At 39.9% G+C, this 27549-nt stretch overlaps 1 protein-coding gene and 1 long non-coding RNA gene across 11 annotated transcripts in view; one reads left to right on the forward strand and one right to left on the reverse strand.

Moving 5' to 3' along the window:
• The window catches only part of nav3 (neuron navigator 3), a 236108-nt gene that overhangs the window by 72045 nt on the left and 136514 nt on the right, over window positions 1-27549 (forward strand). The window lies entirely within an intron of this gene.
• LOC111946945 lies at window positions 8288-10874 on the reverse strand. The gene is made up of 4 exons (XR_002872796.1): window positions 10583-10874; window positions 9402-9476; window positions 9039-9092; window positions 8288-8961 (listed from the first exon to the last, which is right to left on the reverse strand). It is a non-coding gene; the product is annotated as an uncharacterized LOC111946945 (long non-coding RNA).

A 27549-nucleotide genomic window follows, 5' to 3' on the forward strand; every position in this document is an offset into this window, starting at 1 on the left:
TTTCTTTTTCCACATTAAACTTCTCAAAATATCTTTACATACAGGCTTCGAAAGTTCACTCATATCGTTTACTGTCAGGGCAACTTCAGTGATCAGCTTTAGGATTTACTGCATGTGACAGAAAATGAGCACAGTGGAACATGAAGAGGCAGAATGTGACCCCTGGCAAACGCTACTCCTTTTTTAAGGAAGGTCTAACACCTCCTACTGCTGCTGAGAATGTTCTGTTATTTTATTCTGTCAAGGCTCTGAATCTAGTGGACAGGCTGTTTCATGCCTGTTTCACTTTGTTTTCTGAGGATGTGAAGTTTGTTCCACACACCGTAAAGGGACCACTTTGAACCAGCTTCTCTTGTCTAGATTTGATGGCTGGATCGCGTCTTTAGACTCCACTTTTGGATGGGTGATAAGAGATAAAACAGATCTAATATTGAATGACAAGTCTGTTGATATTGATCCAGAAAGCCTAATCAAAAACTTTTTCCTGCAAAATATCCCCAGTAACAGCAGTGACTTTAGGAGTAAAAGCTGGCGTGACCACATGGTCGATTTTAGCAAAAAAACATCAAAGCCACAAAAATGCAAAGCTTCCTTCATGATTTTTTTTACAGCGTTTTGATTTGGCGAGCGGCTGAGCTACATCGGTGCTGACGTTCTTCCCTCTTTAATAAAACAACCGCCGTCACTGGGAGATAATTAGATCTCACTTTTACTGGAGTTGACTAAGTGTTTATGCATTGTTGGTTTGGCCTGGTATCTGCCCTCCCACTCTTAAAGGTGATGTAAGCTGAAAAAAATCCCACCAAGTCTTTTTGTCTAGTTTCTGGTTTAAATATTTTACCACACTTGAAATAAGCCAAAATTTACTTTCTACTAACTTTTCAGTAACATTTAACAACTGAATTTTATCAAGTCACATGATCTTGAAAAGAACTTATTTAAAGCAGTATCTCCAGTGAATCATTTTTAAATTTTTTTCAATAAAGATTTTAACCAGAAGTTTCATTTTTGAATGGAAGGTGGTTTTGCTTCTTGAAACAGATTTGCTTGATCTGGAGATTAATTTGGCTAATCATGTACATAAAATTTTGAGATAAATGTATCTTGAAATGTGTAAATTCTTGTCTTTAAGTTGTTTATAGTTTACAACTAAAGAAGGTTAGACTGTAAGGATCTGTTTTGGGGATAAGTGTGTCATTAAAGCCACTTTAATGCTATGAAATACTCTTTGGAACATTAAAAGGTTTATTTAAGATATACATTTGAGTGTTTATGGCTAATTTTCAGATTTAGTTTTGTCTTTAATTAGTAGTACAACAACAATAGAACTTGGGAAAAATTCTTCTAATAAGTTGGGACAAATCCCACTCAGTAGATTTTTTCACTAAAAAGGAGGGAAAGATATCTGGTATTCTATCTTTTTTAACTTGTTTTGATAAGAAAAAAAAAATTCTGCTCTGGTGTCTTTTCTGGTTAGTGGCTGTGGGAGAGTGTTCATCTAGAATCCTTTAAGCCTGTTTTTGGTAAATAAAAATAAAAATGAAGGCCCACCTCTTATTATTGGAATGTGTCTGACTATATTTTGACTTGTTTCACACTTTCATTTCTCAGCTGTTTCATTCTCCTCCGTGGCAACTGCAGCTGTAGTTAGACATAACTTTAAAAAAATAAATAAATAAAGGAATAAAGTGACAATTTAGTTAAAAAAAAAAACCTATTGATTTCCCCTTTCACCTAAAGTGGTTGAAGTCATATCAGGATTTAAACTCTAGAGTTGCTGCAGATGTTGGGCGATGCAGCAGCTTCCTGTGTGTGTGTGGGGGGGGGGGATGTGTGATCCACCACCTGGTCTGAGCACAGAGAGTCTGACCAGCTCGGGGCGAAGTTTGAGGAAGCATTGTTACATACAGCGTGGGAGGAGGAAACATCTGACATGCGTCGTAAAAACACTGCCACAAAGATGTGTGTTTGTTTCTGTGTGTGAGGCTCGTTAAACAGTCAGTTTGAGTGTTTGCATCAGGAAATGCCGGTCAGATGCAGAAGTCACATCTGTTCCACTGTAAGACTCCACCACCTACAAGTCACGGAGCTTTTGGGTCCATTCCCAAATGGATGGTTTGATCCTTGGATACATTCATGTGATAACTCAGACTGTCTTCTACCTCATTTACTTTATGCTAACAGAGAAGTTGGGGCAAAATATTGTGTTTTTGCTCCAAACACTATAGACTCTGAAACTCTCCCATCATCAAGCGAGCTTTAAGAGAATGATTGTGGTGCCAGAGGGCATCACTGCATCAGCTGCTGCCAGCGGAAGCCTTTCCTCCTGTGGATCTTCTGTTCTGGAGTCTGTGTGTCTGTGACTGCCACTCAGTATGCTCAGTGGACAGCAGCCAAGACAGCAGCTGCTGGAAGCTGAGGAGCTGAAACCAGCACACCATTAGCATCTGCACGCTTCTCAAATAATCAGCAGACATAATGCGCTCTTTTTCTGGAAATCCCTGTTCTTAATGTAAGAACGATGGCAGACAGAGCTGCATCTTTCATCGTAACCTGAACCCACTGGAAACTCTGTTCCCTTTGCTGTCTGTGCTCTCATCTCTGTTGGATCTTTGTTTTTCATTTCTGGAGAAAACAATGCTACATTCTGAGACTACTCTTCACTGCGAGTCAAAGGTTGAAACAACTTCTGACGGACTCAGTATGACTAGAACTTCTGCTTCACAGCAATGACTCCGTCTGAACTTCATTCGCTGATCTTCTGAAACTGATCCTTTTTTTTTATGAGCATGCTGCAGACAACGGATCGTAGTTAAGACTTATACAACATGCAAGGTTAAGCAAGGTGAAACATAGATGAAACACAAGTGTGTTGTGGAGATTTGTACTTTTTCCAATCCCGCCAAAACATGCAGACTGCGCAAGGAGCCCATTAGTGTTGTGTGCAGCCAGACTGTCAGAAATGAAGAAATTAGACAATCAGAGTGTAGTTTCTATGGAGATCTTACAGGCACTAATGTATCATGTGCACATCCCGTTCATGCAGCATTTATGTGCATGTGGTCAGTAACTGCATGCACCTCACCGATGACTAGAGTAAGAGCACCATACGAAAGCATCACCCGTGAGTCGTAAGTTGATCTAGCTTCTTTTATCCTTACAAATACGATACACTTACCACACACACATGACTATGGTACTTTCCATTCTTACGACGTCCCTTAAATGGGCTGTACAAGAGTCACGGGAACTGTGTTTACCTTAAGATGCAGCCCCTCCTCTCTACAACCCTCCACGGACCCGGACAACCCAGAAACCCAGAAACCCACAGCACCCATCCGGGTCAACCCCTCATACATGTAACTAAGGCTTAACCTGTAATGTATCTGGATTAGCCGTCCATTGATTGGTCCATCTCTCCATTCATCTATCCATCTTTTACTTCCTGCTGGAGGACACCCAGGTATTCCCAGGCCAGTCAAAAGAGAAGTTCTCTACATCTTATCCCGGGTCTGCCAGCCTATGATGTGCCAAACCCAACCTATCTGCTGGTTCTCCAGGTCTCCCTGTTCACCAGGCTGCTTTTACCAGGGATCAGGGATCACTGTTCACTCAATTCATCCAGAAAATGACCCACACAGATAATTAACAGCTGCAAAAAGCCAGCTGTTCAGGCTTGAGCGTGGCTGTAGTGTTAGCTGCTGTTGTGGTAGTGTTGGTCATGTTTTACTGCATTTGTGAGACAGCCCGGACACGGCAAAGTGCAGAGTCTAATACTGCACCAAAAAAACGTAAATTCTGATAAATGTGATTGTGCATCCAGGAAGTCTTAGGGGAAGGAAAGGAACTCCTGAAAAACTTCCCTCTATTTTCAAACTAAAATGTCAGGTCCTCGAGGTAAACCAGTGAGAAACCAAGCAGAACAGTTCTGTGGCTGCAAACAGTGTTTGGGGATTTAAAGAACAGGGTGGAAAACACTGGAAAAATACAAACTCTTGACTTTCTTTGTTTTCACGTAATGCTATAAAAACACTTTTTTTTTTTTAATCAAGAAGGATTTCTTGAATGTGCTGTTGGGAATCTGCATCAATGAATATAGTTGAGGGTTTGTGTTCTTTGCATTTTCTCTGTGTGTCTCAAACCTTTCCAGTACATTTTCTGAAAGTTTTACAGATAAATAAATGATCCGACTGAAGAAATCATCCAGTGCACATATGAGTATCTGGAAGTGACGCCAGGGAATGGCTGAACTGACCCTCTTCAGCAGCAGATATGAAGCCTTCCATCCCTGATCCCCATCATTATAGGCAGACAGTGTTTCCTCACTTCACAGATGATGACTGTGCAGTTTGACACATTGTGTGTGGTCATGAGTGTCTTTTCCTTCTGTCGAATTCAGCAAATGAGCTGCAGCAAAACAAACAAAGAAATGCTCAAAATCACAAACAACATATTTATATAAAAGTAGTCTCAATGGACTTTTTCTGATGATGGAGGACATATATGAAACAAATTAAGCTCAAAATTGTGTTTCTGAGGATTTCGTTATTCAAATCACTGTGAATCAGTAGCAGATGAAAAAATGCCATTTGAAAAAAGATTGTGGTTGTCATGTAGAAAATAAATTGGGCTGGCCACAAGCTCCCTGCTCCAAGCTCTCAGCATTTTAGTAGGTCTGGGTCTTTAACCTTGTATGTCTAGAAAGTTTAGTTAGACACTGTAGTGACTGCAGTGCTTTCATACTTTTGTAAATAATGTTTTTCAGTCCAGGTTTTTGAAGCACTCAAACAGAAAACAAAACCCCTGGAATTAGCTTGGAAAATGTTACAAATCTCTAAAGCTCAGAAAGCTCAGCCTGCAGGGGAAATGGATGCTGTGCCCAGAGCTTGATCCAAAAATAAAAACATTGATTATATATAAAATAACTTTTATCATGACAAAGTTGTTCAAAACTTTTGCTAATAATGACTTCGTGGAAAACCATCTTGGAAATGCTGTAATATGATTTGCCAAAAGTAATACTGCTAATAAAGAAGATTTCAGCATTTGAACTGCATTTGATCAGAAAGGAGGTCTGGCCTCAGAGTTGGGATTGGATGAGTCTAGGGTTTCTTGGAGACCATAAAAGCCCAACAGTGTCATCTGGGCTCCATCTGTCAGCAGCCAGATGAGAAGAAGGCAGCAGGAGCCACCAGCTCCACTTTCCTGAACGTTGGTGTGAGCACAGCCTGCTTTCAATCCCAGATTCTTATTCATTCTGTGTTTGACTGAAGAAATTGGCTCAGGTTTCTGCAGGGCTGCTCTAGTTGACAGCTGGGTGACAATATTTATCATTTTGTTGGACTGGTTGCACTAGAGTAAGCTGAACACATCAGGCTGGGAAAATAAAAACACATTTACCAACAAATAATGCGAACGCAGGATTTCTGAAGCTTCCTTCAAGTTATTCATTCATTTGCGGGGGCAGCAGTCTAAGCAGAGATGCCCAGACTTCCTTCGCCCCTGCCACTTCCTGTAGCTCCTCTGGGGGGGACCCCAAGGCGTTCCCAGGCCAGCCGAGAGACGTAGTCTCTCCAGCGTGTCCTGTGTCTTCCCCGGGGCCCCGCCCAGTGGGAAATGCCCGGAACCCCTCTCCAGGGAGGTGTCGAGGAGGCATCCAGACTAGATGCCCGAGCCACCTCAACCGGTTTTACTCCGAGCTCTCCACGGGTGACCTAGCTTCTCACCCTATCTCTAAGGGAGCGCCCAACCACCCTGCGGACGTAGCTCATTTCAGCCGCTTGTATTCAGGACCTCGTTCTTTCGGTCATGACCCATAGCTCATGACCATAGGTAAGTATTGGAATGAAGATCGACCGGTAAATTGAGAGCTTTGTTTTTTGGCTCAGCTCTCTCTTCACCACGACAGATCGATACAGCGACCGCATAACTACAGACGGCGCTCCGATCCGAGTGTCAATCTCACGCTCCGGTCTTCCCTCACTCTTGAACAAGACCCCAAGGTATTACAACTCCTCGACCTTGGGGCAGGGAAACTCCACCCACCGATAGATGGCAAACAAACAAACAAGTGTGAAATATTTTATTTGATCACGCAATGTATTTGTGCATTTTTGTATTTATGCTGATCCTCGATGGGTCACTTTTTTTTTCTCTGATGGCTGTTTTTTTTTGGCTGTTCTGTGCTGTGGTGCACACCCCTACCCTCTCATATGGTTTTGGCTTGAGCCCAGTCTGGGACTTGTTAAAGGCTCACTTGTTGCTCAATTGAAAGCTTTTCATCCCTCATTAGAGCCAAACAACGGCACAGATGTTCAACTCTGGGACCAAGGAGCCATCTTGTTAAAATGTCACAGGGAAGGATAGCTGATGGGGCTCAGGTAGACAACACGCCTCTTCTGCTGTTTAACAGCAGTGCATTCTGGGAATAAAAGCCTAAATATAAAATATTGCTTTTCTTGATTTTTTTTTAATGCATTCCTTTTATAGTTTGCAGGGAATTGCTGACAGTGGATTCATAATCAGGACAATGAGCCCCCCACTCACATACACTGAAAAAAAAGACCTGTTGGATTGACACAGTGATGAAAGTCAGGCAAGGAAAAAATCCCTGAACTTTTCTTTGAGCGATATGGCGGCGCAGAGAGAAATTTTTGAAAAATACATAGTCTTAGATGCATTCTGGTGCATTCTGGCAGCTCGTTATTCACTTCTTAATCAAGAAACTAAGACTAATTGGAGCATCATGATTTGTCATTCAAACCCCTAGTTTGACTTAACATTAAGGACTTCCTGGTCCTAAAAAAGAATTTGGATCATTGCTCAAAGTATAACAATCCTACAATCTACGCTTTTCCTAAAATCTGCAAAAGATACAATTGCTAAAATATAGTAACATCAAAGCCCCAAATGGCAAAAAGAACACCAGTAACTATGATATTCTATGAAAATACCTCAGTTATTTATACATTATTTCTGCTTTAGAAATGACTGATGTACAACATTCACTTGCACTGTTTTCTCAAACTATAATTACATCAAAATATGGGATCTGCTTTAAACTATAATTCTATAACATAATACATCAATTCTTTAACACCAATACTAAGTAATCTGGGAAATATCAAAACAAACATACAAACTAAATTAAATATTGTAAACATTATTTTTTAAGGGAGTGCGGGTCCAAACCATCAAATACTTATAATTAATGTCAACTATACTGAACTAAATCATGGTAATTAGGAAATACAAATAAATTAGATAGAGAAATGTATTCAAAATAAAAACTGAAACTCAAAACTAAAACTGAAATTATTTCTGAATTTGGTTTTGAGATTATTTTACACAAAAAAGTATTTGACCTACACTACCTTAAAAATATTTTTCTTCCAGCCAAGACCACTTCAATTTGTTTTTTATCGTCTTCTCACAACTGAGGTCGTGACCACGCTCAATAATGACGATGCCTGCCATTATTTTAACACAAATTTGATCGCAAACTCTTCAGATTTGTTTGTGAAAGTTTAGCGTGGGTCAGCCAGTTTTGGTCTCTAGGGAAGCAAGTCACGCTGACCACGTGGTGCAGACAGAGCCAATCAGACCCGTCGACGCATCCGAAAGCAACTAAAACGTCCCGTCATTGGTCAATTAGGCCGGGAAGACGAGAGATGGCCGCGACCATAGAGGAAGCGATCCGCGGAGAAATATAGAAAATAAAGCTAAAATTCGCCGATTTCAGACCATTTTTTCATCCGGAAAGCGATTTGTCCGTAAAGATCAGGTCTTTATTTCCCGGAAAGTACGTTCGGTTTGCTCAAAAACCCGGATTTCCGGGAATTCCCGGAAGACTTTCATCACTGTTGACATAAAAAAATCATGGACAGCGGTTGCGCGCAAAAAAATCATGTTGAACCAATATAATTATTGTTCATAATAAAATCATGTTCTACTGTAATGAATGCTTCTTTGTTTCTGCACCTAATAATTTTACATAAACAAACAAGATTTTATTATGTAATTTACCATAATTTTTTCAAACATTTAAAACACTATTATTTGTTTGAAATCACCTACATAGTTCATTTAATTTATAAATTATTTTAATAAAATTTAAATTGAAAAATAAAATTGCAATTGCAGATTATTATTTAAAGCAAATACTTTCTTGTGCATTATGAAAATCCAATGAACATATGACACTGAACACAAATTTCAGATTTAACTTTATTATCTAAACTTGAAAAATATGTTTACAGTGTAGCATAAAATGACAAATCACAATAAATTGGGCTTGCCATTTTTATTAAACAGAAGATAACAGAGCCAAAGCAAACAGCTGGAATCCCTTCTTAGGAAAAAGTTAAACTATTTAAAGGTCATTTTATTCAAAGAGTCGGATCTTTAAGCCTGAAACCTTAGACACCACTTTGCCTTACAACTCTAATACAGTTTTTTTTTGGATTACCTCAAAGGTGTGTGACGGAATGTCCAAGGGAGAGAACCCAAGAGCAGGAAGAACGACCCAAATCCAATAGTTCACTCGAAGGGGCTTTAATGCCAGAGAACCATAACACCAGAGCGTAGAACGAAGACGCTCCGACACAGAAACACGATCAGACACTGCATAAATAGACAAACCAATCAACATAATACACAACACCTGTGACCAGCGGGAGAGCTCAAGAAGGGAAGGGCCTCCAGGAGATCATAGCAGGAGCAAAGTCACGGCCCCATGACAAGGTGTTTCTGAGATGAGGATGGTAATCAGATTTGTGCTGTAAATAAGGCCAAAAAAGCCTTGGCATCTGCCACTCAGACACTTGGTGGGTCGACCACCACAGCCTGGGAGATGTGGACCACGAGAATGTCCTCTTCCTCACCACTGCCAGTTTCCATTAGGAGGGAAATTCCCACCGTGGTGTCCTCGATTGCCTCCTGGATTGCTGCATGGTCTTCATTCTGAAGAACACAGAAGATATTTGTGTGCACAGTTCACATTTGAAGTTTAGTTAAAGCGTCTAGATTAAACAACTCACCTATACTTTGAATAAACCCCTGAACTTGCTTATATTGGCGAGAAGTTCAGCAGTCTGAAATACAAAGAGTCAAAAAATTTTAAATTCACATGAAAACTTTGGAAAAATACAATTCTTACTCTTGGCTCATCAATAAATGTTATAGTTACTGTGTTAACAAAATCATTATATCCTTAGTGTCATGTTAACAGAGGTAGTAGGATAACTGATCAACCATCAATTTCATTATTTATTATGTATGTATCTCTCTGCATAAAAGGTGCGTGTAAAGAGTAGGGCTGGCAATCTTGATTACCTCCCGATTCGATGACAATCCAGGAGACAATAATTCCAATAATATATAGTAAATGCATGGTGACCCACCTGACTCAGTGAAGACTGGAGCATGGACCCCAGCATGATCAGGGAGGAGCAGTTGGAAGTGTTGTGTGATGAGCTCTGTAATCAGGACAGAGGTTTATTAGTTACATTTCAAATATATATAGAGAGTGAGACTTCCACAGCTTTGTTGTATCATTTTAATAACTAAACATGCATTGGTTTGAAATAAATAGCTGCAAAAATATTCTGAAGAAATTAGACCAGAAAGAACATTAGACACCTCCTCCCCCCACAGGATTCAAACCAGGCTTATGAGAACCCGCGAATTTTGAAATGGAAACTGCAAAACTAAACTAGCAGATCGGGAGTGGATAATCCCCCCCACCCATAAAGGATTCCCATATTAATTTATCACAAATGGGAGGAATATGTGAAGTAGGATTACAGACATTATTATAAGGCAGTAAACTTTTTACTACACATTATACACTTGTTCCAAAAGGACATGAATATTTTCACTCAATTAAACTCTCAAAGCTAAAATAAAAAATATGTTCAGCATCATAGAATGAAAACAAAGCTCTGATTGAAACCAAAGATTTATGTAAACTGGACACACCAAACGCATTCTGTGCACGAGACGCGCACGGAGAATGATTGACAGCTGACTGAGACAGAAGTGCGGTGCTGTTTGCTGGTCAAATAATGCTGTCCTTAAACTAGCTCATGGTGGAACGGTATGGAAAAACTAAATAATGACAATAGTAATGATAGCTTCTCACATTTTCCTTCAATTTCGGTCTCCACAACGCAGAATTTAGCAAAAAGAAATCCACTTAGTGACGATGAAAATTCCCCTGGCAGAGTTTCTGCCTGTGGAAAAAAAAAAGCCGTGCCCACAAGCGCCCACTGCCCTCTGTCAAAAGCGAATTCCTACGGCATAACTACTCACCACTCTTCCCCGTACATCATTTGAAATCACCGCGTTTACAGCTGAATCTGCCTGCGACGTGAAAGTACAATGTACCGCGCACACACACCTCCCCCTACCTGCCGTCCGAGGGCTGCGGCCGGCAGGGACAAAAGTGGCGCGCAGAGCCTTAACTTTGATAACTACGACAAAAGTGGATTACAAAGCTCTTCCCCGTGGAAAAAAATAACACTAATGATACATTTACGCCTTCCACTTTCTTAAATTAATTTGTTAGAGTAAATTAACTTACCTTTTTTAAGTTCCTCCAGCCAGAGCAGGTGCTTGTAGCTTCTCTAAAATGGCTGACTGCAAAGTTTCCCCTCCTGGAATTCTTCTTCACCGATGGGGTTTACTTATCCAAAATTAAGGGGCAAAGGATCAAGCATAACTATTTCATGTTTTGTCAACATGATTTAAATATATAAAAGTAACACAGCAAGAAATTATGTGTGATTTTCAAGATTATATTATGTTTCGAAGGTAAACATAATTTGTTCATATTAAACAAACATGTTTACTATTTGTAAATTGAACAACCCCACTTTTCTCGTTTTTTCAGTGTACACACACAGCCACCAACAGTCTGAGACTGAATGGCATAGGGCAGGGGTGGTGAACAAGTTTGACACAAAGAGCCGACATTTTTAACTGTGATACAAAGGGACACACCACGCACTGACCTGCCAATAATAATAACAATAATGGATTAGATTCATCTGCGCTTTTTCTTGGTGCTCAAAGCTCTTACAATGTGTCCAGTATTTATTCACTCCTCATTCATACTTGGTGATGGTAACTACTGATGTAGCCACAGCTGCCTTGGGGCAGACTGACAGAGGCGTGGCTGCCAGTTTGTGCCTACGGTCCCTCTGACTATAGGCACACAGTGGAGCTGCACTGGAGGCAGGGAGGGTGAAGTGTCTTGCCCAAGGACACGGACTGACGACCCTTCGATCATTGGACGACCCGCTCTACCGCCTGAGCCAATGCCGTGGCATACACACACTAACACGCAATTAACCCTTGTGCTATCTTAGATGACCCCACCCTTGCATTGACGTGTTCTCCCTACCATGACAAAGGTGGATAAAGGTGGAAATATTTCATGTAATCCATGGACACCAGTGAGGTTCACAAATCCTTGAAGAAAAAAGGTTCAGCGCACTGTCTAGTGGGTCTAGATGACCCAATTTCCAATGTTAAAGTGCCTAGGATAGTACAAGGGTTAAAGCCATATTATATCCCATAACACACTCCTCTCCCTAAAATACAACAGCAAGTATTGCACTTGTGTTTATTTCAAGTAAAGTGTCCGCCCTCAATTCACACATCAAATGCAGCCTAGCCAGAGTCAACAGAGTTAACCCTGCTCATCACAGGGTTAACCTTGATAAATTTTATTATTATTATTATTTTTTATTGCCTTGTGATGGATTTGGTTTAAGAGGCGAAAAAAATGAAATGAAATGAGGCAAAGAGCCACGGCACCCGTATTTTCACAACCACAGGGTGCAGTTTCAGTTATGGGTGCTTTTTCTGTAGGGCTTGGGCACGTTAACTCTTTCTTCCACTTTCGGCTTCTCCCATCAGGGGTCGCCACAGCGAACGAGTTGCATGGTAAATTTGGCAATGTTTTTTACGCCGGATGCCCTTCCTGACGCAACCTTCTCAAACCGGGCTTGGAACCGGCAGAGGTAGAGAAGGGAACAGGGAGCAGCCCGGAGTTGAACCCGGGTTTCACGGACGGAAGGCGCCGCAAACCAGCACGAGCTAAACGGGCACGTTAACACATACCGATAAAACATGGATGCTAGTGTGTGTCTAAATAAAGCAGCGAGAGCAAAACTGAGTTGGTTGGGATTTTTTTTTCCGTTTTTTCTGTTATCAATTAGCATATAAAAATCCATCAAAGTCCTCATCTTCTGTATCTGAAGAAGCTGGGCTAAATTTCTATCAAACACGGCAGGTTCCCTTTCGTCATCGTCAGAGTCTGTTCATTACGAATGATGCCAGCTTTTCAGCACTTCTAAAGCAGTGCAAGCAGACACGTTAGCCCAACCTTCTACAATCCATTCACAAACTGGCGTAACTCGCCCTGCCCTGCTTCACAGTAAAAGGAGCAGAAGATGGACAGCTTTTCATTTTAATCTGCTGGAAGTTGCTGCACGACTGTAGTTCTCGCCTGGATGAAAAGATGGCCCGTGTCATAAAACTAAAGCACCAAGACGGACCTCCTTGAAAATGTTCAGTATTTATTTCCTCTGCAAGCGTTACTGCCTTCAGTCAAGTCGGTCTCGGGCCACCTCGCTTTATTTCCACGAAACTCAGCTGCATCATCTTGACTTGTCGAAATTTGTTTTCCAGCTTCCTCCACTTGTGACCCATGAATTCATTCATCTTGAATTCTCTCCAGCTGTTCAAATCCTCTGAGTAGCTGATAGCTTAAACTGTGCTTCATAAGCGTGTCTCTTTGCAGGCGGCATTTTCAGGGTTTCCAAAACAATGTTGTTCTACCTTATGCACATATCTGCACTTTTGTACTATTCGAGGGGGGGGGTCTTCTTTCACGTCCTCACTTCTCTCCTTACCGTTCTCATGCTGCCCTCTCCTAGGTCCTCGTTACTGAAGTCATGCAACAACGTATTAGGTGCACCGCACCATAGTCGCATGGTCATGAAATTATATAGAAAACATGGTAAGAGACAAAGAGTTTTTATTGGTCGAGAGCCGCATGCAGTTCAAGAGCCGCGTGTTCGTCACCCCTGGCATAGGATAGGGTCACCTCAGAGCATCACACAGTTGTCGTCAGCGGTTGAGAGAAGGAGACCCTTGTAGCTTGTTGTGTCTGTCAAAGGAGAACAACGCAGCTTGTGGCTGAAGGGGGATTTGTTTGAAACTCCCTAAAACAATGCTGATCTATTGGAGCTGTTCCATGGTCTTCTTTGAGACACCAAAAGGACAAATGAGGCCAAAGCCTCTTGTCTGCTGCAGCTCTCACTCAGGTTTTGTCCACTTCCTATAAAACTGAACTGAACATTGCAGCTCGTTTCTGCCTCAGTCTGTAAGTTGGTATTGTAGCAGAATGGCACCATTCCTGAAGTCTGCTTGACCTTAGGAGAACGGAGTAGGGGTGGGAAGTGAGAATGTGAAAGCCGCAGCAGAACCTGATTTATCGCCACACATTGACCACTTCTGTGAAGGAAACTGCATCCCACTTCTGAGGAGAGAGCTGGTGTAAATTTTAAAGATCACTTTTATGCGACTCCCTGGAAGGTGAGAGGCAGGTTTGAACAAAAACGGAAACTGCTTTGACTCATTTTAGACCTCCAAATGCACAAATAATACGAAATGAGAAGAACCCTTCCATCAGATTCACTTCCTGAGTTTAGTTGAGAAACGTAATCATTCTGTATTTCAGTAGGCTTTCAAAATGAGATCTTAAAGACCCAGTCTGATGACAACGGTCATTTTTGTGTGTTTTTAACATGTTCTTCTGGCTTTTTTAAAGAAATGTATGCCTTAATTGCATTTCTGAGTATTTCTTTATTTAAATCGTTGTGAATCAGAAACCGATTAAAAAAGTCCTGTTTGAAAAAGATCGTATTTGTGATGTAGAAAATTCTCTGGGCGGGCCACAAGGTCTCTGCTCCGCTCCATTCTGATTCATCCACCTGCATACAAATAGATCCATGAATGTCTCTGTTTTCCTTGTCTGAGCTGGAATCTGGATCTAAATTGTACGGCTGAATTGCCCTGATAATTAACTAATTAATGAACTAACTAATTATGTTAGGTTGGGCTTGTGAGGGGCTGTAAGCTAGTGGGAAAGAGTTTAAACAGATGGGGAACGGGAAGTGGGGGCGGGCTATGGAGAGAAATTAGACTCAGTCGGATTTGTGCGTGCGTAATTCTTGATTTGTGCGTAAATTAGGATTTGTGTTTGCATATTCTTGCTTTGTTCGTGCGTAAATTAGGATTTGTGCATAAATTTGGATTTGTGCGTGATTTGTTACTCACATAATACGTTTTGTGTATAAGTTAAAAAAATATAAAATGAAAAAAATACAAAATGCAATTTACGTATGCACAAATTAAGATTACAACAGCTTGAAACTACTTACACACACATCTTTAAAAAACACGCACGAATCCCTTGTTACGCACACACAAAGCCAAAGTTACGCACGGATCTACCGTGAGACTGTTTTCACGTCTCACAAATTCGTCCGTAAATGCTGCGTTTAAATACCAGTGGAATGCTCGGTCATTAGAATTTTCCTATCAGCCTTCCCTTCTAAAGGTATCCAGACAATGACTCAATCAATACATGAAGACAGTAGATGTTAGTGTTGAACATAGAGGCTACTTACTTCGGGGCGTTGACCACCGAGATGGGCCGCCATTCTTCCCGTGACTCTCTCTGTCTGACTGCCTTTGATTTTTCCGGAAGAAAAAAACAGTGCCCCCTACTGGTCGTTCCTGTTACGCATTTTGTATCAATTCGGTGTCTCTGAGAATAATATACTTTTAACATATATATTAGCGTTTAAAAGTGAACGTCACATTCTCAGATAATAATTTGTATTTTCCTTTAAAGTTTTTTTAAGCCCTGCTACACCCACTGAAGGAAATACGTTTAGAAGGGAAGGCTGATAGGAAAATTCTAATGACCGAGCATTCCACTGGTATTTAAACGCAGCACTTACGGACGAAATTGTGAGACGTGAAAACAGTCTCACGGTAGATCCGTGCGTAACTTTGGCTTTGTGTGTGCGTAACAAGGGATCCGTGCGTGTTTTTAAAGATGTGTGTGTGTAAGTAGTTTCAAGCTGTTGTAATCTTAATTTGTGCATACGTAAATTGCATTTTGTATTTTTTTCATTTTATATTTTTTTAACTTATACACAAAACGTATTATGTGAGTAACAAATCACGCACAAATCCAAATTTATGCACAAATCCTAATTTACGCAAGCACAAAGCAAAAATATGCATACACAAATCCTAATTTACGCACAAATCAAGAATTACGCACGCACAAATCCGACTGAGTCTAATTTCTCTCCATAGCAGGCTTACTCCGTGCCAACAGTCCTGTAACTCAGAGGGGAATTTCTAATAAACGACTGCCGCTCTGCAGAAACAATGTCCTGGAAAACAACACAGATTTTTAGATTCTGGCTAAAAACAGCATCTTCATCATTAAAAGACCACTGGGAACATTTTGGAAATAGGTCAAAGGATGATCAACAGGGGACTCTAAATATTATCAAACAAAATTTGTTTTGCCATATTGGAGCTCTCACCAGGTTTTTGTGTGATATCGCAAGAAAAAGTCAAAACTTTTTTAAAATCCTCATCAACTTTAGGCTTCCATGTCTCTATAAAATGTAAGTGTATATCACTACGTTAGAATAATGTTATTATCAAAATAATACCTACCTTAATGGAAAGATTTGTCTCTTTGTCAGTATTTTTATTTAACACATCTATTGTTTTGAATTTCTGGTGAATAAATGTCAAAAAATATAAATATCATCCAATTACAATATTATTTGGTGGTCCTTGAAAGCAGCACAAATAGGATCTGCCTCTAATTCTGTAAAAAGAAATTGACAGAAAAATCCTGGATGGTTTAGAGTCAAAATTGTAACTTTTTCTTTTAAAGCACCTTGGGTTGACTAAAAACTGTCATCACATCATTACCTGTCAATGATCAACCAAATGTACCCCTTCAGGTTAAAATTCTTCTGCAGCCATTAAAACATTGTTATGTAGAGAAACGCTAACTCCACATACGTCACAGTCATGTCATGGATTCTGCCAGAATCCAGAAGCCGGCTGGCAGAGCCAAACACTGAGGAAGACGAGCTGAAGTCCTGGATGAAGGAGCTCAGACTCAAAGGTGATGTTCAGATGAGCACTCTGTGGATTGGCGTCAGAGCTCTGAACCTGACCCAGGCTGCCTGTGACATGTGTCACTCACTGTTCACTTAAAAACAGACAAACTTCAGTCATGTAAAGTTTTTTATGGCTATTTTTCACAGCGTTGTGTTCCTTAAACACAAAAAAACACAGTGTGAAAAAGTTGCTTTGACAAAGAGGACAAATAACAAAATTAAATTAAATTAAATTAATTATTCCATTGCTTTATACTTATTATTTAAACCAAGTTTTTAGTTTTATCTAATAATTGTTTTAATTGTTTGTCAAATTCCCATTTCAAAAAAATCAAAAGTAAAGGTCGAAGGAAGGAGGAGTAGGACAGAGTTTGACTAAGTTTTTTTAGTTGAAGCAACATCCTGCTTTTCACAGTGAGGCAGACCTTTCTGTCCTTGTGCTGCTGGTCAGCAGGTCGCCCGAGCAGATGCTTCAGACGTCAGCAGCTCAGGCTCCTGGGAGAAACGCGCCCCAACAGAACTCACTGCCAAATCTGTTGTTTGTCAGCAGCAGCGTCGTACATCATATTGGCAGCACGTCAGTAGATGTGAATTCTCTACAAGCATTTCCTATTCCTTTTCCTATAAGCCTGAGCTTCTTCCAATCCCCTTTCAAATCAAATTTTCAAAGTCTTGTATTGACTTATTTTATGTAATCGTTGTTTTGATTTGAAATAAAACATATTTCATTGATTGATTGATCTGAACTGGACAGATTTTCAGGATTTTCAAGGATTGTTGACCAAATGCGGAACTGTTTTTGAGCATGCAGTAAAGTCTTGGAGGGTCTAAGTAGCTTATAAGAGTCAGTTATTTTTTACTGATGAATTATTAATATTCCTGCACACTTTTTATAAGAATCCATGTGTCAACATTCCAGTCATCCATGTTAGCATGGTTTCTGGTAAGAATTTAAGCATTTGTTCTCTATTTTCTTTAAAAATTCATATTTTAAAATGAATAAAGAACTCATTAAACAAAATACTTAGGTAAATAACAAACTGTGTTTGCTAAAATCAATTAAATAAATATAAAACAAGAAGATGTTTAATCAAGAGAATTGTTGTTTTGTTTTTTTTAGCACTGGTTCTGGGAGAAGCAGGAAAATGTGATCAAAATCCATATCATGTCATATAATATATCATATCACAAGTAAATCACTAACATGAAATTTTCAGTTGTAGACCATTAGCGGCAGTTGATTCATTTTAGCTAAGGGTCTGTGGCTTGAAAGAGGCTTTGTGGTTCATGCTCTTTATAAAATGTAAACATTGCATTTGTAAAAAATGACTCAGTAGATCTGCATATGCATGGTTTGTAGTTTGGCTCTTTACAGTAAACACAAACCAATGATTTTTAATTTACCACCATGAATAGTTTAGACAGGATGAAGGATTATTAGGAGAATCACCATGATCGATAGTATATAAAATGGTTTTGCATCTGATGATTAATGAAACAAAGTTTCTTGACTCAGAGTTTTGACATGAGGAGCTATGATGGCGCCCGCCTCCCTGTGGCCCATCCGTTTATGATTCACGGGCTGTGATTCTGTTCTGGATGCAAATCAAAGTTACAGTTGCATCCCTGTTGGAGACCAAAGGTCATAAATACAATGATATGTCACATCGGACTTTTAGATGCAGTCTAAACCAGTGGTTACTGAACTTTTCTCAAGCAGGAACACTTTTAATGTCAGACCAAATGCAAAGATCCACCGTAAATTATCTTAATAAATAATTTCATTTGCAAAACAAACTCGCTGGTGGATGTTGCATTAGGATAAAAACTTGTAAGCAAATGCTAAATTACAGCAGAACTGAGGCATCGTTTTCACATAAAACATTTTAAAGAAAAATATTCAAATGTGAAAACACAGACATTGACTTATAGAGAAATTGTTTTGTCAAAACACAAACAAAATTCATGCTGACAGAATGTGTGGGAAAACATATTCTATTGAATAAATCAGCCCAATGAAACCACAGCTCTGAATAATGCTACATAAACATGACAGGCTGAACCTTTATAAAAACAAATGGGAACAGTTTTACATCCTGGTGACTTACTGATGAAACATAGAGACAACATGTATTTAAGGCCGTGTCACACAACCGCTACGTACATTTTGCACTACTGCATGGACGTAAATGGTCATATGTTAATATATGTGGAAAAAGTGGGAAACTTTGTGGTATTTATTTTCATCTCAAAAATATTTCATGGAATAAGAATCTGATAACTTAGAAAAACTAGTTCATGCTTTCATCTTCAGTTGACTTGACTAATGTAACAGTGTTTTACAGGTTTACCAAAAGATTCTATCAGGAAACTACAGCTTATTCAGAACTCTCCTGCTCGCGTTTTTACAGGGACTAAAAAAGTGGACCACATCAATTCAGTTCTGAGGTCTTACCATTGGCTGACTGTCTGCCAGAGGATAGACTTGAACAGTCTGTTGCTGGTTTATAAAACTTTAAATGGTTTAGCACCAAAATACATGATGGACCTCCTGACCCAGTATGTACCAGCCAGACCTCTCCGGTCATCTGGATCTGGTCTTTTGTCAATTCTTAGAGACCAAACCAAACTATTTTTTAGCTGTATACCAGTAAACAAAAGAGGATCAACTCTTCAATGCTTCACAACAGCTTGGGATTTCTTGCAGGTCAATGATGCCAATTTTCAAGGTGCGAAGATGTTAAACTGTTGGTGAAGGGGCTTTCATTTTATTTGACAATCGTTTCTACTTCTTGCTTAAAGAAAAGGATTTAAAAGTCTAAAGCCCCTGCTGTGCTCACTTCCTTCCCTGAAGGAGACCCAAAGTCAGTGGTGAATGAGGCTCCTGGGCAAGATTTATATTCTGCTCTCAGAAAAAAAGGAAAGTAAAGCAAAGGTGAGAAAAATCACAAGGCTGGAAAAAGGAGAGGCTGGAAAGACAAATTCAGCAGATACTTAGTTTTGTTCTGCAGCTTATGTCATCTTCATCTTTTTTCAGTAAAGTGAGTTTGAGATGCAGTTTGTTTTTTGTTTTTCAGTGGGTATGAAATATTTTGAGTAAATCCCTTCAATTATTCAGAAGAGCTAATGTGTGTCTAACCTGTTTTTCCTGTTCTGGCTCCAGTGTGGTTTCCTTCCCATCTAAAATATGCTGTTGGAGTTCTTGTTTTTGACAGTTCAATAAAGAGGAGAATTTCAAATGTCTGCCCATCATGCAACTGTCAACAGCCTTTACCACAAGTCACATCTTCTTTTTCATTGCACTAAGCTACAAGTTCAAATAAATGTCTTGCTTTACAGCTTATACTAACTGAACATGGACACCTGTACTGATTCAAAACTTCAAATGACTCAACTTCCAGTAGATCCTGCTGTGCTGCACCATTTTGTCCGTTATTCGAAGCTGGTTGAATTCATAAAGATAGGGTTTTTCAGGATTTGTTTCGTTTTCTCTGGGAAGAATGTGAATTTTCAGACTCATTTTCTCTCTCTTCCTCTTTCGGCTTCTCCCATCAGGGGTCGCCACAGCGAACAAGTCGCATGGTAAACTTGGCAATGTTTTATGCCGGATGCCCTTCCTGACGCAACCTTCCCAAGCCGGGCTTGGAGCCGGCACAGAGGTGGAGAAGGGAACAGGGAGCAGCCCGGAGTCGAACCCAGGTTTCACGGACGGAAGGCGCCGCAAACCAGCACGAGCTAAACCGGCTCCCCACTTCAGACTCATTTTCTGATTCAATAAAAAAAAATTTTTTCTGATACTAATCCTGTACAAATGCTTTTTAGGTGAGCTTGATGAGTTAAAAAAAGGGAATTATCATTTTCATTTATTAATTCATTTTTTGTATATAGTTTCCTGCTGATAAAACCAGACGTATTATTTGTTTTTGTGAATTATATTGTGTTCCGAAGAAACAAACAAACAGATATTTTCTTATTATTTTTTTAGATCTACGTGCAGCTTTACATAAAGAAATATTAAAACTAAGACATTCGGTCAGTAGTTTGTAGTACACAGCGAGGAGACTGTGAGAGAACCAGGTTCATGTGTGGGGCCAGAAACACACTGCACAAAATCATGCTGTGTATGGAGCCCGTGTCCTGACTTTTAAAAAAGTCAGGACACAAAAAGAAAAATGTCATAAGAGTTATGACATCTGCCTAAAATGTAAATGTGCAAATCAATGAAAAATTAAACGAAATTAAACTTGCAAACATCTGTGAATATAAGAATTTGGAGTTAACCTCATTCCTCTCCCGAAACTTCCACTGTCCATCAATATCAGGACTCGGATTCTTTTCAGAAACACATTTACTGTCATTCCAGTGAGCAAAACACAATAAGATGTCCAAGACTCTTTTCCTGGTTTCTGCCTGAATTTTGTGGCAACACCTGCCTTCTTCCTGACCTTTGATGGGTGCCATCAGTGACCAGACTGACTTCACGTGACCAGTTCACTCCAACATGGCACAATAACAAGCTGACTGTCATCAGCTGTTGTTGTGTCCATCAACTCAAGAAAACTATGATGTGACGGTTCTTCAACACCTCTAATAAACATGCATAGATGTGCAATATCTGTAGCGGTGCTTTCATCAATAGTGACCAAAAATACAATCAATGACTGGATTCTTTTATTGGGGCCCAAGTCTTATCAGAGATGTTGTATCTGCAATTGCAATCCTTGACAGACTCATGCTAGCAAAGGTCGACTGCTTTTGGGAACAAGACTTCTGTAGCTTTCAGCATTTTTTTCATAAGTTCACCATCAGAAAAAGGATTGGGTGTTTGGACCAACTTTTTTGCAATAAGTTAGCTAGGTGTCACTGCTCCATCACTGACGTCACGGCTGCAGTAAATGCAGAAAGTTGTTTTTCAGTCCAGCTGATAGTTGGTAAATATTCTCTTTTCTTAACTGTAAATAGTGAAACTTTTCTTTATTGTAAGTCTCATGGTGGTGCTGAATGTTGTATTCTTTGGTCACTGAAACCTGTTGATGACATACTAAGCTTGCAGGTTTTGCATTCAGCTCCATGAACAAATAAAACTCTGTCCATTTTTTCTGGAAAGCTCAGGACTTCCCTTCAACCTTTTTTTTCTTTTTGACAAAATTTTGGTCATAAGAGTGTCTCTCTTGATCATTCTTATAGCAACATAACAGCGATGAGGCTTGCGCGGAACCAAACTACATCTTACTCAGACACATAGCTGTTATGTTTCGCTTTGATACGTGCAGAGATATGCTGTTTCACCTGTTCTGCTTTTCCTTTACTCCCCCTAGTGGCGGAATTGCGCATTTCAGTTATTTCTTTCAAAAAAATCATATCTCTCCACAGGAGTGGACTAAAAACGTGATTTCTATTTTAAACATCCTTATAATTTTTACTCTTCTTGACTGGGTCAGATTGAACTACCTGGCGGGCCGTATACGGGCATGTTTGACACCCCTGCACTAAAGCATTAGTAATCACCGTGTCCCTGTAACTGAAGTGTAACAACAAGACCAATAATTGGCTGGTGGAAATGCATCTTGGGTATGTGTGATGCATGACGGGATATTGCACACATCCTTGTTTGTAATACTAGGAGTTTGGAGTTAAGTCCGGTAGGCAAAGCAGCCAGCCTAATCTTATGATATTTTTCTGATTTTCATCTAGAAAATAATAGATAGATCAATCATTCTTTTATTTTTACCCCTATTGAATGCTCACAGAGACACGGAAGTAGCAACAGAAAAGCGGCTTTTCCAGCAAGATGGACGGAGAGCGTACCAGGAAGTGAATGAGCCTAGAAATTACAATATCAGCTGGCCGTCTGTCTACCGGCCAGCCAGCTGCCCGAATGCCAGCATGACAAGCAAAAGAGCTCCAAAGCAGCAAGCCTTGGTATCAAACATCTTATGACATTTTTCTTATATTCGTTGAGACGATAATAAATTGATCGTTCTTGTTTTTATTTTCCCTTTCTTGAACAAATGTGGGTCACAGAGACACGGAAGTTACCGTTGAAAGCGGCTTTTGCGGCCGGACAGAGAGCGATATCGTGTTGATGAATGACTTATGACGTGAATAATTATTCCGTTTGCAAAAATTATTTATTACGTTTGCACAAATTAATTATTTCGAGGGAACGAAATAGTATTTCGAGGGGAACGGAATTTTATCTTGTGGGAACGGAATATTATCTTGTGGGAACCGTATATTATTTTGTGCGAACAAGATAGTAATTTGTGGGAACACGATATTAATCTGTGGGAACGAGATATATTTTAGTTTTTTTAATGTCAGGACACGGGCTTCGTACTTCAGTGTTTAGGTGAATGTTGGTATTTCCCAGGTGGCTAGTCCAGTTGAGTGCTGTTTTATCAAGGCTTACGTGTCTATCAAGGCAGCCCCGACAATATGTTCAGGCTACACAGGTTTGTGCGGTGTATGGGACACAAGTTAGCTTAAGCAATTCAGGCAGTGTTGCTAGTACACAGGGAGCTGGGGCCTCATTTATAAAACTTTGCGTCAATTTGCGTCAGAAGTGGCATACGGATGAAACATAGGATGTGCATACGCACAGAAATATTCGGATTTATAAAACCGTGCGCACGCACATCCTACGGATTTTTCCCTAAATAAATCACAATCAATTCTAAATGTAGCGTAGCTTTTGTGGCTTCATGACACGCCCATAGTTGCCCATAAATAGTCCGTGAAACGCCCACAAGTTAATATTCATTGATTGCGAAATCATGGCAAACACAGAGAGGAAATCAAAAAAACCTCACTTCACTCAATGTGAAGTAGAAGTTATCATTGGCGAGGTGGAAAAGAGGAGTAAAATGTTGTTTGGAGGGCACAGTGTGGGCATTACTAATGCCAACATTAGTGCAGTCAATAGCACCGATGACATTTGGGAAACCATACATAGCTGCAAATTGAGTTTTCTTAATTTGCCTGTTCACCCGCCGTGTATGGAAACTTTATGGAATCATGGGACAAAGCTATTATGCCTTTTAACACGTCTGGCATTACCCGGCTAAGGGTCGGCTGAGATATTCCTGACCTGTGAGCCAGTTTACTCTGAAAATTGCCAGTCGCCAGGAATCCTAGTGTTGTTAGGACTGGCACGGGGTGGTTCCTCCGAGTGCTCCTCTGTAACGCCGGGCCCAAAAGCCCACAGAGGTCCAATAGGACGGCTCGAGGCAGTCAGAACCGGCTCAGAAGCCACTCGTCCTTGTTTACCAGCAAGTCTTGTTGCTGTCTAAAGATGCATTCACTCCGAATTCTTCCATTTGCCACATCTTCTAAGAGCGCAAGATCAGCCATTGTGCGTCATTACGCATTGTGATGGGGCATTTTATTTCCCTCCATTTAATTACATCTGACAAGCTACAGATGTTGGTCATAATCAACGTGGAAATGGGAAATTGTTCAGCGCAAATGTAATTTCTTGTTGCTTTCTGAATGTGAATGTGAAAACAATGACATACGCCATACATTGTTTTATCAAAAATAAAACAAACTAAAGGCATATGCATGAATACCTTAATTCCGTAGCTTATGAAGAAATGTTTTACTATGAAAACAACTTTCCCCAGTGGACAATTAATACCGTATTTTCCGGACTATAAGTCGCACCAGCCCAAAAATGCATTATAAAGTAGAAAAAAACATAGATAAGTCGCACTGGACTATAAGTCGCATTTTAACTTTCACAACCTTATATGACACAATCATAGCAGACTGTTTATCTAATAATTTCACAGTAATTTTTCCTCAAACTTATTTATTTATTCCTTTCATGAAGCATCATTGGCCAACTATTACTCTGTTTTCATCCTGTATTTGTAGAAACAGTTTTCACTTTTATTGCATTTCTGAATCTATGAAATCATTGGAAAATAGAATATTATGTTGTTAGCCTTCAAGATCTTACTGTAAAAAAAAGTTTGCTGATTCTCTGAGTCACTTAACATCCTCTTAACACTTAACATACCTCACACAACAAATTGACCCAGAAACATCATCTCTGTTCCTCACAAATGAACATAACAGGAGGGTTAACAATGTATTTATTTCAATTTATTTCTAATATAAGTCGCTGCGGAGTATAAGTCGCACCCCTTGCCAAACTATGAAAAAAAGTGTGACTTATAGTCCGGACAATACGGTACATCTGTCTGTCTGTCTGTCTGCCTGTCTGTCTAATTGCACCTATATCTGCTCCGCCAGACGGACACATTGACGAGAATATCACTTTTGTACAGTATTTCGTTCTGTTATCTATATTATTTATGAAGATGAATTGCACAACATGCCAATATTGCAGAACATATTTCACTTTTCTTTTTGCAAATGTGTTCATTTGAATTTCTGTTGTAATTTTCGTTTGATTTTTTTTGTTTGTTTCACTGCTGATCGATCAAACGGGTGTTCGTGTAGGCTGTTAATTGTAAGACTTACTTTGTGAAGTCTTCATGTTATTTATGAGAGGCAGCATTGTCATTTTCATTTTCACTTTCATGTGTTTCTTCCATCTGCTGACGGTGTCGCCATTTCTCATTTCACCCGTTTTTGTGCGTACGCCTCGGTCAGAGCTTGCGGGAAGGACCGCACTTTTTCCCGTCAAGTTTGCTTTTTATAAATATCAGTTATTGCGTAGAGAGTGGCGTACGCCTTCTTTTGTGGGTACGCAACGTTTATAAATGAGGCCCCTGGTGTAGCGGAGTTCAGTTCTATCAAGAATTATCTGTCTGTCCAGGCAGCCACTTCCATTTGTTCAAGCTACTCGGGTCCATGCAGGGCGTATGGGAAGCAAGTTAGCTTCAGTGGTTTAGTCAGTAGTTAGTAGTACCCAGGAAGCTAGTTTAGTTGAGTTCTGTTCTATCAAGACTTATGTGTCAGACCAGGGGGCTATAGCAATTTGTTCAGGCTGCTTGTGGACATGCAGTGTTTGGGACACACATCAGCTTGAGTAGTTCAGATAGTGTTATAGTACCCAGGTAAAGTTGAGTCCTGCTCTATCAAAGCTAACATAACCATCCAGGCAGCCACAGCAGTTTATTTAGTCTACTCTCACTTGCGGGATGTATGGATTTTTCATATTGTAACCTAGAAAATAAACCATGTAGGCTAAGTGGACAATACCTCCAGTTTCAGGTCTGACTCCTCCCCCATGAATGCATATATATACCAGCTCTTAAGGCCTGTTCACACCGGGACGAATTTCGCCGGCGATTTTCGCCGACGTTTAATGCCTCCTGACTAAACAAAGGGCACCAATGTGAGTGTGCACACCGACGCGAAAAAACGCCACGCGCCAAAGCGTCAAAAAAAAAAAAACGCCTAAGGTTCGTTTTTTTTTTTCGACGCGTCGCGTCGAAATCTATCCGACCAATGAGAATGGCGCTTTTGCACACGTGTCTGGAGCTTCTGAAGTTACAGTAAAACACAACTTGGGGGCGCTCAAACACAAAACTGCCTTGCTGAGCACACATACCAGCGAAGAAGATAGATGCCAAGTAGCGTCTACACTGCCGCGGAGAAATAATGACGGACATTCTAAAATATCCCCTTACCAAGTACCAGTTGGAGCTACTGATGCTTGAAATATTCATGTTTTCTTTGTATTATTCTGACAAGCGCGTAAATACTTGCTCTCTTCTTCTGAGTGAAAAGCGACTTTAAGAATTGTAAAGTTGCGCAGCGCCACCTTGTGTACAGGAGTATTTCTGTTTACATTAAGCACCATCTAATGTCAGGGAATGAAATTGCATGTTCGCTCGGCTCACCGTCAGCGAAAATCGCCTGGGTGTGAACACAAAAAACGTGGCGAAAAACGCTGGCGAATAACGCCTGGCGAATATTCGTCCCGGTGTGTACGGGCCTTTAGACCAGCTAATTCAGAATTGACAAAGCCTCTTGGATAAGAGGCGAAACGTCTTCTAACTTTAAAAACCAAGTCCAGATGACATCCCCTAAACCTACTACAATGGAACCAACCTGGATGAATGAGAGTCTTCATAGACAACCTAGAAAATACAAACATGAATTGCTTTTATACAACATTTAGATAAAGATTCACTTTTAGAAGTTACAACAAAGTTGTCTTTCGTAAGTTCTAAAGTTACAAGTTTGCAATTTGTTGCGCACAAGTTAGCATAGCATTAGGCATTGATCATCGAGTTGTTAAAGCATCAGCATTGTTAATTCAGCTGTTTTTAAGAAATCTATGATATAGTTTTTGGTAAAACAAATCCAATTCAGATAAAACAGCATGAAACATAGTAGGATGGTTAAAATGGGAGAGCCTATCCTTTGTGGGGCATTTTTGTTGGGGATTGGATGTATATTTATTGGTGGACAGTATGACTGGAGCCTTGGACATGTTCGAATCCTGCTCCTCTAGTTAGTTGTCTGTTGTTGTGTCCTTGGACAAAACACTTTCCCTGCCCTGCCTCCAGTGTGGCTCCACTGATGTGTGAATGTGTATGAATGTTCTGGTGATGGTCAGTCGGGGAATCGGTACATACTGGCAGCCCTACTTCTGTGGCTACACAAGTAGCTTATCATCACTAAGTACCAATAAGGAGTGAAGAAATAATGGACACTATGAGCTTCTGGAAAAGCACAATACAAAATAAAATCCAATATTGGTATTATTATTGTCATGAAACTAAAAAAGCGTTGCCCAAGAAGTCTCCAGGGAAAGAACCCTGGTAGTGCTACAGCTCTGACATTAATGCAATCCACTCTTTGTTTCCTTCTTCAACTCCTACTACTGATTTACACAAGGTGCTAAGTTGTGCACAAAATGGTAAGTTGTGTGTATAAAATGTTAACTTTTGTGCACAAAATGCTGACTTTTGTGACAAAATGTTAAAAAAATATGCTAATTTGTGGCTAAAAGATGCTATTTTGTGCTCACGAAAACCTAATTTAAGGGGACAATTTCTTTATTTAGTTTTTAATTTCATGTTCAAGGTTCTACAGATGAAATATTATGCTTAAGAAAATATGCTACCAATATAACTTACTAGTAATCTGTGAGTGGTGTTGAATATTTTATACAAAAAATACTCAGTATGGTTTTAAATTTTAAGTGTTTTATCCCTAATAAGACCCTATGTGTGATTTATTTATTTATTTTCCATTTGGGCCACATCCTGTCTTGAATGAAAATGATTAGTGTCCTGGTAGAGTCATGTAAAAATAGATTATGTTAAAAAAATTGTTAACTCGTAGTCATGTCTCCCTTTGGTTTGAGCAAATTTGATGCTAGCTGTTTTGC

The sequence above is a fragment of the Oryzias latipes genome, chromosome 23 (genome assembly GCF_002234675.1).
Source record: "Oryzias latipes chromosome 23, ASM223467v1".
Classification (NCBI taxonomy): Eukaryota; Metazoa; Chordata; class Actinopteri; order Beloniformes; family Adrianichthyidae; genus Oryzias; species Oryzias latipes.